This window comes from Myotis lucifugus, unplaced genomic scaffold (genome assembly GCF_000147115.1).
Source record: "Myotis lucifugus unplaced genomic scaffold, Myoluc2.0 scaffold_67, whole genome shotgun sequence".
NCBI classification, from domain to species: Eukaryota; Metazoa; Chordata; class Mammalia; order Chiroptera; family Vespertilionidae; genus Myotis; species Myotis lucifugus.
This window is the reverse complement of record NW_005871115.1, coordinates 3,330,712-3,343,848: the sequence shown is the minus strand read 5'-3', so window position 1 is coordinate 3,343,848 and position 13,137 is coordinate 3,330,712. Positions and strand designations below refer to the sequence as shown.

Sequence of the window (13,137 nt, the reverse complement as noted above, 5' to 3'; positions counted from 1 at the left end):
TTTCTACCCCACTGTACTGCTCCAATACCACACCTTTAAAGTCATGCTGTGGCAGTGGCCAGTTTATAAAGTTAAAAATAAATAACTGTTCTTGATATTGCAATGTGACATGAATCAAACCACCTAAGGTTGCAGAGGGTAGAATGATGCAAATAATTGACTAACTCTGGCATAATGACAATTTCAATTCTGAAGTTAAATTCTGCTAAGACTACAGGTAGAACTATGATATGGTACTTCCTCATGTGTTCTCTGTCAGATAAACCTGGGTTACCTATTTTTTTTTAATATATTTTATTGATTTATTACAGAGAGGAAGGGAGAGAGATAGAGAGCTAGAAATATCGATGAGAGAGAAACATCGATCAGCTGCCTCCTGCACATCTCCTACTGGGGATGTGCCCGCAACCCAGGTACATGCCCTTGACCGGAATCGAACCCGGGACCTTTCAGTCCGCAGGCCGACGCTCTATCCACTGAGCCAAACCGGTTTCGGCATGGGTTACCTATTTTTGTGTTGTCTATTACACATGCACTGTGTCTCCCTTTCCCATCCCCAAACCTCCCCTCCTTTCCTTTAGAACCATGGTCGGCAAACTGCGGCTTACGAGCCACATGCGGCTCTTTGCCCCCTTGAGTGTGGCTCTTCCACAAAATACCGACTTCTGCACATGGGCCACGAAGTTTCAATCGCACTGTATGTGCACGCCGGCACATGGTATTTTGTGGAAGAGCCATACTCAAGGGGCCAAAGAGCCACATGTGGCTCGTGAGCCACAGTTTGCCGAGCCGCAATTTGCCAACCACTGCTTTAGAATATCATCTCAATGACCTCATTCACTTTCTTTTCTGATATCTTATCAGCAACCTAGAACCAGTGCTTGGCACATAATAGGCCCTCCATAATTTTTCTTTTGAATGAATGAATCAGAAAGTGATTTTTAAGCTGCCACATAAATTCTACCTTAAAGAGTAAGAGGCAAAGATGGAGGAGAAAAAGAGGGTGTTATGGACTGAATGTTTGTGTTCCCTCAAATTCAGATGTTGAACTCCATCCCCTTGTTATTTGATGGTATTAGGAGGTGGAGCCTTTGGGAGGTAATTAGGACTAGATGAGGTCATGAGGGTAGAACCCTAATGAATGGGACTAGTGCCCTTTCAAAAGCCATGAGAGCACCAGCTTTCTCTATTTCACCATGTACAGATGTAATGAGGAGTCAGCTGTCTCCTCACCAGAACTTGACTACGCTGATCTGAATATATCTATTAATGAAGACATTGTTTGAGTGGAGGAACCTATGATCTGTTTCTTTTTTTACCTCATGTCAACCTTGTGATATAGGTCTTCAATTTCAGAAGTGGCCAAACAGGTACAAACATTAGTTTTTTGGGGTCACACAGTGTAGCCAAACTTCTGCTTATGACCTGATTCTAAAATACTCACATAGCACCCAGTATTAGGGGTCATGATTCAGAGAGTTAATGATTTCTGAAATAATTATTTCTGAGATAATTCTTTAATTACACTCATACAGAAGAAGTGTTTATAAGTTTATAAGTAAACGACTTAAAAATTCATACAGAAAAATAAGATTTTTCCCTGCAAATGAGAGAATTAGAAACTATGCTAACCTGCTACATGTGACTTAAAATGAAAAATAAATTATAATGCATGTTTAAGTATAATAATGGTACTAAATTTTGATAATTAAATTATCCTCAAAGCTATTGAATGATTACTATAAACTATTCTGTTTATGCTTCTGGCTGAGAACTAAGGACGGGACTGAGGCTTAAAGTGGCTAGAAATTCTTCACATGGTTTTTTGTGACCACCTGCAGAGGGTAAACTCTTTTTCTCTAGAGTCCAAAGATAAGAGAAAAAGTCTCTGATTTGCAATCAGAATCGATCTGCTGCTCTACCAGCCACAGCCCAAATATGGCCATAAATCTTTGCTGGAGGATTCCCAGGAGGAAGTTGCAAAGGGGAGTTCTTGCCACCTTGATGTTTTGGAAAGAGCCAGGGATGTGAACTTTCACATTGGCTGAAGCTATCCCCGCGTATGTGTCACATTCTTTGTGGTGAATTTGGGTTCTTCTTCTTTGCCAGCAATTCTTCCCGTTGCCCTTGACAGGTGATCTCTCTTAGGGGCTTCACATCTGTCATTTTAAAAGACTCTAAGAAGAGGTCCAACCTAATGAGGGCAAGGGTGCCCTCCCCCTGAAACCCCATAATAAAGGCTTTCACCAAATCAGCTGCTTTTGTCAGAGCACTAACATCCTTTCAAGTTCTTTGTAAATTCTGATTTCTACATTCCTGGATTTCAAGTTAAAGTGTATTTGAAGTTCCAAATGTTCTACAATAGGAATAAATATTTTCAAGCAGTTGTCTCTTTTTTTTAATTCCTCACTGAAGGATTTTTTATTGATTGTTTTTAGAGAGAGGAAGAGAGAGAGAGAGAGAGAGAGAGAGAGAGAGAGAGAGAGAGAGAGAATGAAGGAGAGAGAAACATTTATTGGTTGCCTTTAGTACATGCCCCAACTGGGGATTGGACCTGCAACCTAGGTTATGTGCCCTGATGCGGAATCAAATCCCAAACCCTTAGTTATATGAAGAATGCTCCAACCGAATGATGTCCAGGGCCAACCAATTGTTTTCTAATGGTGTCAGTTAGCTGGGACTGGAATTTTCCTTGTTTCTTTTTTCCCATCCAGGAACCTGTGCCTTGAGAGGAGTGGGAAGACAGGCTCCTTTGAGTGGGGCCTCCTCTGAGTTTATGCAGCCCACATCCACCCTCCCCCACTTGGAGAGCTTCTCAGCCTACCCTTTCTCTGACCTCTGACTATCCTTGTGGGTGACCTGGGTGAAACCATCTGCAGCCCCAGCGCTCTGTGCCTCCATTTCGGTTGCCATCCCAAGAATCTCCAGCCCCCATGATCTGTTTTTCACATTTCTCTCTTAACATAACTCCTATTAAACACATGTCTGAGTCCTGGGGTGGATATGGATGTGTTTAGCAAAGAGGAGATTTGAAGAATACTAAGTGAAAAGTTATTGGACTCAAGTCAGTGTAGGATATTGAGGTTCAAGCAGCCCTATTCTGAGATTCCTTCACAGAAGATCCAACCCTATTAATGCAACCAGGGTAACTCTTGAATAAACTCATCAGTGATGGTAGTCATTCATGAATCCATGTGAAATGCCTCCCAGAAGCTCCCAAGAGATTGTGGAGGCAACTGAAGGATAAAGGCTGACGTGTTTTTACTGTTATCAATAAAATCCTATATAATAAAGAGGTAATATACAAATTGATCCTCACACCCTTGTGTCACAAGATGGCCACCCCCATGTTGTCACAAGATGGCCAGCAGGGGAGGGCAGTTGGGAGAAATCAGGCTGGCAGGGGAGCAGTTAGGCGTCGATCAAGCCAGCAGGGGAGCGGTTAGGGAGTGATCAGGCTGGCAGGCAGAAGCGGTTAGGGGCAATCAGGCAGGCAGGCAGGCAAGCAGATGGGAGCCAGCAGTCCCAGATTGTGAAAGGGATGTCCTGTGGAATCGGGCCTAAACTGGCAGTTAGACATCCCCTGAGGGGTCCCAGATTGGAGAGGGTGCAGGCTGGGCTGAGGGACAAACCCCCCCCGCCCCCTGCACGAAGTTCATGCACCAGGCCTCTAGTGTAATTATAATAGTTTCCAGATAAACTCAGTCACCTTCATGCTTTTTTTATTATTTTAGATATACACTGAGTTAATTCTGACTTTTCCTCCTCTTTTCCTGCTTTCTCCTCAAAGAAGTATCAATGTTCTGGAATCAGTAGGAGGCATCAGGGCCAAGCTGTCCTTTCACTCATCCACAAACTCGTCCTGTCTTTGGCCTTTGGCTATTGCTCACCGCTGCCATCATTGGTGTCAGTGTTATCATCTGGTGGCTGGCTGAAAAGTTCTCTGCTGCAGGGGGGAGCCTTGTCACAACTGTAGATACTTCAAGTCTCCCCTTTCAGCTGCTCTGTATCACTCTAGGGTCCAGGGACACTGGGTTTCTCTTCCATGCCATTCCTGGCTGTCTGCCTTCCCTTTGACTGTCTCAGGCTCTTTGCTACAGAAACCAATGTTGTTCTAGTTCAGCTATACCTGGGGACACTGCATAGTGCTTGGAGTTCTAGCACTTAGTCCCTCTTTGAAAGCCCACCTAGGAAGAGAATATATCTCCCTTTCTCCCAGATTCCCAAATACTCCTGAGGGTTCTATTATCATCTCCCACTCTGGAGATAGTCAAGTTATTTGTTGATTATACACTAAGTTGGAGACTTAAGACCAAGTACATATAACACATTTAAAACTGAACTCTTGATTTCAACTGTTTCTCTTCCAGTCTTTCCTATTTCAGAAATTGGCACCCCATACACTATGGGAGTTATCTGTAAGTCCTGCCTTTCATTCATTCTCTGCATTCACTCTAATACCAAATCTTGTCAGCTCAGCTTATAAAATATATCCTGAGTATGACTATTGTTCATCTCCAGTATGACCATGTAACCACCACCACTTCTAGATGGTTCTATTACAACAGACTTCTTTATCTTTCCATACTTTCCTTTGTTTCTCCAATCCATTTTCCACAAAGCAGACAGAGTTTTTAATAAACAAACAAAAAATATGAACATGTCCTCCTGTAGCTTCAAACAAGCAGACCAGAAACAGACTCATAGATACAGAGGACACTATGACAGTTGCCAGATGGGAGGGTGGTTAGGGGGATGGGTGAAAAAGGTGAAGGGATTAAGAAGTACAAATTGGTAGTTACAGAATAATCATGAGGACATAAAGTATAGCATAGAGAATATAATTGTTAGTAGTATAATAACTATGATGCCAAACAGGTACTAGATTTATCACAGTGATTACTTAGTAAGTTATACAATAGCTAATTGTTATCAGTGGGGTGCCCTCCGTTATCAGTGGAAGTGGAGTTCTTGGGGTGCTGCTGGAAAAAGAATTTCCTGAGGCTCCTTTTGGAAGATAAGGTATCGTGGGAAGCTTTATTGATGATGTAAAATTAAGGGGGTTTCTTTCCAAAGCCCCATCTTCTTCCATTTGACCCTGGAAGAAGTCCAATCTTGTCTTCAGAAGGGCAAGAATTAAGTCTTGAGTCTCCCACTCCTATTAAAGCACAGTCCTCTCCAGCATCTGGCTAATTTAGCTTGTGTTCCCAGATGCAGTCCATTGTGTGTGGTGGTCTGTATGGCCATGGGTCATGAGGCTGCTTAAGGCCACATGGTGGGCTAGCATATGGGTGAGTGCTGGTCATAGAGCAAGAGAGTGCAAGGAAGCAGGAACTAAGCAAGAGAGAGGAATTCTTTGTCTGGAGATTGTAACTGGGAGTTTTTCCAGTTAACCCTTCAGGATTTTGCATGCTTGCAGTGGCTCTACCCCTCTAGCCAATTATCTTTTTCCCAGGTTAGACTGACAGGCAAGCACCCTGCCTACATCATCCCGACTTCACTGTGCATGCCCCTATCTCCCCTTTGTTGGATTCCTTCCCCCAATAATTTGCAGGAAATGGACTGGTGGTTCCATGGGGAGTGTGAAACTGCAGCTTCCTGGTGAAGCTGCCCAGATGACCATGCTTATAATGGTCTCCCCTTTGCTCTCTTTCTAATATTAATATTGACTAGCTAGTTATGATGATAACATAATCACTGGGTTGTACAACTGTAATTACAAATAAAAATTATTTTTTAAAAAACCTTGTTAATGGTTTTTTATTGCACTTTGTAAAAAATGAAAACTCTCTACATTGACTGTGATGTTTGGCACATTCTAATTTACTCTTTTCTAATCAAGTCTCATTTTTCTTCTTATCTTCCTTGCTCTAGTGCGTTACACACTGCCCTTTAAGTTCCTAGAAATGGGTAGCTTTTTTCCTGCCTCAGGGCCTTTGCCCATGCTCTTCCTTCTTCCTGGAATGCTCCTCCATGCTGCCCATTGTGTAGCTGACTCCTCATCCCTCAGGTAGGTCTTGGCCAAATATTATGCTCTTTTCTATTATTTCTTCTAACAACACTTAGAGAAAGTGCAAACATGTGGTAAACAAATTCTTGCTGGGCCATCCAGAAACAAAGGAACAAGGAAATAAGCTTTACAAGATTTTTCCTGTCCACATCACCTATGGGCTAATTTATAGGTGCTAAGATGAATATGCTAGGGTGATTATAATCAGATTTCCTTCCTGAAGCAGGTTTTTCTATCTGAATTCCTTTAGGCAGGAAGGGGAGAGTCAAAGACTCCTGAGTCTTTTTTTTCTTAATAATCCCTTAAAATCAATACCCCAAAAGGCACATTCTGGGGTGGCAAAATTTTGGTCTCCCTCAGTGACTTGGCCAAGTCATTATTGTCTCTATGCTCAGGTTCTTCATCTGTAAAGTGAGGTCTTAATAGTATCAACCTTATAGGGCAGTTTTCAGGATGAAATATTTTAACTGGATTAATATATGCACAAATGCCTGACACGCAGCATGTGCTATGTGTTAACTATAGATGATAGGTACGGGCCATTGTCAATGGAGACCTACAGAAGGACTGCAGCATGGCAAGTGCAGGCCCAGGGCCTGGGCCCTGGCACGGGAAGGCACAGGGTACAATAACTAAATCAGAGAGACAGCCTAGAAGAGGGACAGTCACATTATGTCTGAAAGACAGAGGCCAGGAAGGCTGTTACCAAATGGAGGCACCATCAAAAACAATGAATCTCTTGCCTGATTTCACTCGTGGTTTGCCCGGGGCTGTCTTTCATTGGCAAGAACCAAACTGTTCCTGATTTTGGCAGGGATTTATGAAACTGATATTTTGGAATGTGTTTTTCTTTGTGAAAACACACACACACACACACACACACACACCTCGATTAACAATCATAAAGAGGGAACTTGCAGACCTGTGGTTTGCAAATTACTTATAATTCTCATATTACTGTCTGCCACCCAAATACCTCAGCCTGACAAGATCAGAGCTCCTGTCATCCTTTTACATTTAATTTTAATTTACATGAAACAATGTTCTTCCTGCTCCATTTCTTCCAATTCTTTACTTCTCCTCCCTGTTCATTTCTCCTTATCACTTCAAAGTTACTCCTTTCAGCAATGTCATCTTCTTTTGCTGTGATGTGCTTCACCTTTATACGTCTAATAAATGCATTATTTTCATTTCAAGTTTATGTCCTCTGGGATCACACTTCTTAGCTGTAGAATTAAACTTAGACAAAATAATAAGCTGACTATAATAGAGACTATTTCATTTTTCTTAATAATCATGTTGGCCTAAATGTCTTTATTTTGGAAGGTTTTATTTTGAATTTAATTTAGAAATTCGGGGAGCACTGGAGAACTCATGAATAACTCTTTCTCCCTCCCACAATCCGTATCTGCCTTTCATTCCCCTCCTCTCTTTCCTTTTCCATGCCTATTACATAAAATCTATAACAAAATGTTATGACTACTGGTTTGTACCCTGGTTTTACTAACAGATTTACAGGTGTTTTTTAAAACTAAAAATATTTGTTGAGACACAAGACCCTGCACCGAGAGTAATTTTACCATAAGGCCATTTCCCTTACTTGACATAAATTTACAATGCCCAACTTTAGGGACAGGCCTTTCTTTTCTTTTTCAGCTCAACTGTATGCATTTACAAGCTATCACTTTTAGAGACTGAATACTGTCCTGGATGAATCATAAACTCACTCAATTTGGTAATTTTTTATGCTTTTATGTGCTTGCACCGGAACTACACATTTTATCATAATTTATTGCCTTCATAATTTTTCTGCTCTGGAATATGGGAACACCCGGTGCTCTGATTTCTTCTTTCTAGTAAATTCAGGTCAGCTTCGCCTCCCATTTCAACTCTCGAAGGTCACCACATCCTTGATATCACATGTTCGAAGTTCTTACCGAGAGAGTTTACTTTCGCTAATTCGTTTTTGCCTCCAAGAGATGATGGCTACTATTCTTTTGAATTATTGCATCCATTTTGGAAAAGGAACTAATTATTCTCTGCTTAACAAGGAATATCCTGTGACTGATACAGTTGGATCCATGTAAAAATGCATAAGTGGTATTGAGGAGATTATTTTTTCCAACAAAGTATAATTTCAAAAGTGATTTAAGTGGGACATACATAAGTACTTATGAATATGGTTGCTTTTATAGCTAATGCAGATTTCTTACTTTTATCAGTGATATTCCTGAGTGCCTTATACTTAGCAGGTTCTCAGTAAATGTTTCTTGATATTAACAGTTTTCTAATGCCTTTTTATAAAAAATGTTTTTTTATTGATTTTTGGAGAGTGAGGAAGGGAGAGGGACTGCCTTCTGCATGTACCCTACCTGGGATGGAGCCCACAATGGGACTCAAACTGGCATACCCTCCCCCCCCCCCCGCCCAGGGCCCAGGATGACGCCCAACCCTCTGAGCCATGCTGGCTAGGGCCCAACCCTAACTTTTGTGATGGCTCTTGAAAGATTTACATGGTGTTTAGAAATGTGTGTGTGTACATAGGTATGGATCTTGTGTTTTTTTAAGGTGATACCATGGCTGGTGACTTGATAACTGTGTTGATGTGGCTCCCAAGACTATAGTTTCATCAACATGCCTCTCCCTACTGCATAAGGATCTGTTTATGTGCCCTGACTTGTAAGCTCTCCTTCAATTACAAAGCTTTGCTTCTGTCTTGCAGAGCACATGCTTTGCTGCACTGTAGGATGTTTTGTGACAATTATAAATTTACTTCTGAATTTTCTGCATTACCGATTCCACTTCAGTGCACTAAAACTGGCTGCAATTTAAAAAAACCATATATTTTGTGTATGCTACCCATCCCAGCGTGAATGCTTGGCAGATAACAATTTTTCCATGTTATTGACTTTGGTGAGCCTCATCGCTGCTGTGAAGGGGAATCATAGCTAAGAAAATTACTCTCAAAATTTGATCAGAATAGAGGACTCCAGATAGAAACCTGGTATGGGAATAGCAATGATCACCGCCTCCATTGATTCATTGTTTCCTTCATTCAAAATCTTTAAGCAAGATTTATTAAACGCTTATTATCAAGCGGGGCTTCTTGGGACTATTTTCCTTTTATACCTGATTTTTATTGAAAAGACCTTTTATTTTACAATTTAAGCGGGATTTTGTTTGATTTGGGTCACGTTGTTTACATGATGACCCTTTATAGTTAGAGTGGATTTAAGTGGTTGCTAAGAAAACAGGTTAAGGTGCCGGTAGGGCATTCATAGGGCTCTATTTGTCACAGCCATAGGAAGGTCACTGCAACACCTTCCTGTGGGACCTCCCAGTTGGGTGGTGTCTGAGTGAACACCAGATTTTACAATTCCTAAAGCATGCTACACCTGGACCTGATGCTCTACCTGGCTATTCACAGCTTCGTTGCAACGTGAGATGTCTACTTCTCTCCAAACTCCATGATTCTATGAATCTGAGAATAAATCTTTAGAATGGCTGTCAACTTCTAGTTATATATTATTTATAGAAATTTTTGAAACCTGGTGGAGGCTCCTAATTTTACTTGTTTTCTGTAGGCAAATTAACATTTCAGAATAATAGGCACCATATAAAAAGTGTATCATAATTAGATGTAACTTTTTTTAAAGGAAGTTCCAATATCAGAGTTTTCAGCACATGTTGAAGCTGCTAGATGACCCATGGGGTATATTTTGTTGATGCTTAGAGAATAGACCAATTCTTTGGTAACAAGGAAAAGAATTAATCAGAAAACCATCATTTCTGAACAAAGGTACTTCTAATGTATTGAAACACTCTGCCAATTCTATAATGCCCTCTGCTCATCCAGTCACCTAGGCTTCAATGCTGCTTTTATTTGTTCTGGCTGACCACAGTGCTCTCCTCATTCCTTTGAGTGGGAAACGTGCTGACATACATGCGACTATTAAGTGAGAAGCTGAATCTAGAGGCAATCTAGTAGGAGACATTCGGTCCACAGTCCCAAACTAACAATGGTGGCAGGACCTCGAGTTCATCTGAATATATATTCCAGTGAGATTTAGGCCAGAGCTATGTGTCTTAGACTTTTATGTGGATCAGCTGGGGACCTTGTGAAAAAGCAGATTTTAACTTAGTATGCCTGGGGTGGGGTCTAAGATTCTGCATTGCCACAAGTTTAGCACTTGAACCAAGCCTAGAGGAGCAGAACACTTAAAAAATAGGCCCTAAGTGTTATGAGTTCTAGATAAATTGATATACTTAGATTTCCATGCAGAGGAATTGAACCCAAAGAGCATGTCCACTGACATTCTCATGCTTAGTGGACCCAGAATTCTGGGAGTACTAAACTCTTCATTCTGAGAGGTGCTGAACTTGCACAGGGCCTGGAATTACTTCATGTTTCCTAAAGTCCTCTGGAATGTTGCACAGACACAGTTTAGATGGGTGGAGAAAGCAGTGTCTGAATTCAGGAGGACTGAGTCTGAGCCCAGCTTTGCCTCTGCTCGGTTCCATGAGCTCTAAAAAGTCATAGATCCTCTTTTGAGTCCATGTCCTGTGTATAAATTATAGTAATAGCCAAATAAAACTTTTTAGGATTGTTTTTATATCAAATATGAAATATATATATGTGTGTGTTTTATAAATGACAGGTGCTATGCAAATATTAGCTGAGGGGTTTGTAACCTAGCAATGATGATTTACACTCATCTTGGAACACTTGTGCTTGCCTAAGACCCTTCATCGTTTGTTTATTAACAACAAATATTCTTACCAAGAACACAGGTGTTTCACTGTTTCCCCTGGGTATCATTTGTAAGCAATCAAAGATTATACTTCTATAGTAAAAAAACAAAACAAACAAAACACACACACACACACACACACACATTAAATTTTCCCTTAAAGCATTAGTATTTTCATTTCCAATCCAATATGTTTCAGGGAAGGGGATGTAATGGGCAGCATATATTGGAGCTGGTATAGGACTTTGCTTGGAAGAACTAATTGGTGCTCTATGGCAGTTGTGGATGGTATCCTGAATTATCTACAACTTCTGGGAATAGCTTAATCAACACAGAGATACACTTGGTCTGAAGAGAACATGCCGTCCTCATCACCTAGGGAAGATGTTGGCCTGCAGGCAGCTTTTATTTTAATTGATTTCTTGATGAGTGTTGATTTTATTAAATTAAATTTTAGACAAAATGCCCGATGGCATCTGCCAGTGATAAGTGACAGGAAAGACATTAAAAGTTTAGTGAACACTTAGGAATTCCTTATCAGCAGGAATTTATTGAATGCCCCGGATGAGAATAGAAATGCTTGCATTATAGCTTGCCAGTCATTTCCACAAATTCTACTTATGACACACGCTTTTCATTAGTCTATTCTATTTTCTGATATAAAAACCCATCTTTGTGGGACTTTGATTCATGTTACAGAACTCAGTACAATTTCAATTTCAGGGAGACATAATATATCTTGTTTAAAAATTGATTTTCTTTTATACTTAAAATGTTTCTAATTGATTTTAGAGAGAGAGACAAACATTGATTTGTTGTTCCACTTATCTATGCATTCATTGGTTGATTCTTGTATGTGCTGTAACTGGGGATTGAACCCACAACTTTGGCATATTGGGACAATTCTCTACCAAGTGAACTACCTGGCCAGGGCTGAGACATAATATATTTTTGAGGGAGGGAGTCAAGAAGGAGAGAGGGAAGGAGGGTGGGAGAAAAGGAGGAAGGAAGGAAGGAAGGAAGGAAGGAAGGAAGGAAGGAAGGAAGGAAGGAAGGAAGGAAGGAAGGAAGGAAGGAAAAAGGGAGGGAGGATGGTAAACACACAAATGTTTTTGTTCTGTTTTTCTAGAAAACTCACTCTGAGTTCATGTCCAAAAGGAGAACAATTTTGAACAACTAAATATGAGACAGTGTCAGGCTTTCTGGAGCTGATATCTCACTTAATTTGTCAAAATGTACATTTCTGCAGGAATTAAAAGGCTCAATAGCTGCTTTGGTGTGTGTTTAGTTTGATTCAGGCCCACTTTCTGTTGTTCTTTCTAGATTGGCTCTGATTTTTATTTTCAACCTTAGCCATGTTTTTTTTATGCCTATTGTTTTCTTTTATAGTTAGAATACTCTGAGGATTTGTCATTAAAGTTTAAATTATACTAAGCATTGACGGTCTTTTAAGACAATGTTTTGAACAAAGTAGGTGACACTTTCCATGGACATCTTACTTTGAGGGTCTTCCCATTGCTGAGGAGGTCCCACCAGGGACTATTAGACTCATCGTCTTGCCTCATGGACTTGATGGTTGAACTGGTGGCGGTTGGGTGAGACTGTTTGTTGTCGGCTGCATCTGCAGTGCTTGCTCTGGCTCAGACCCCTGTGGTGATTGCCTTCACTGAAAGACTAGTTCAAAACAAGTAAAGAAAGGCCAGTGAGGATTTCTAAAAGTTCTGAACTAAGGGATATTTGGAGAAAATGGAACTTGATTTTTCAGTTTCAAGAATAAATGGGACATACTGCATCTGATCTGACTAGTAAATATGCATCTACACATGTGGAAATTAGAAAGAAATAATGAAATGAGACACTCTGCTATTAACTGGTTAATAAGGAAAACTTTTCTAAATGTTTGATGCTTGTATTCAACCATTTATATATAGAATAATTTATGATTAATCACACCCAAAGCCTTGCCAAGTAGAGTCCCACAGGAATTACTCTAATGAATACATAAGCATCTCTTGTATTGAGCATATTAATTGGTTATATGCAAATGACTTTAAGTGCTTGAACAGTTTGGCTTAAGAGGATAAACATCTCTGTAATCTTGTATATGGTATTCATTTGCTTAGCTAGCTCTTTTATGATGGATTATATAAAAGTAAACTTTATAATCAACTGAATACAAATGATTCTGAGTTTGGCAAAACAAATTAATGAGTTTTTTTAAAAACTATATATATATTAATATTGATAATATTACAGATGTCTCCCATCCTCCCCACCCCATTACTCTCCTTCTCCCAATCCTTATCCACACCCCAGGTTTTCACTACCCTATTGCCCGTGTTCATGGGCTATGCATATAAGTTTATAAGTTCTTTG

At 40.3% G+C, this 13,137-nt stretch overlaps 1 pseudogene; it reads right to left on the bottom strand.

The window, feature by feature from the left end:
* Positions 1-1,899: 1,899 nt before the first annotated feature.
* On the bottom strand, positions 1,900-2,913 carry LOC102435118 (annotated as a pseudogene).
* Positions 2,914-13,137: the final 10,224 nt, after the last annotated feature.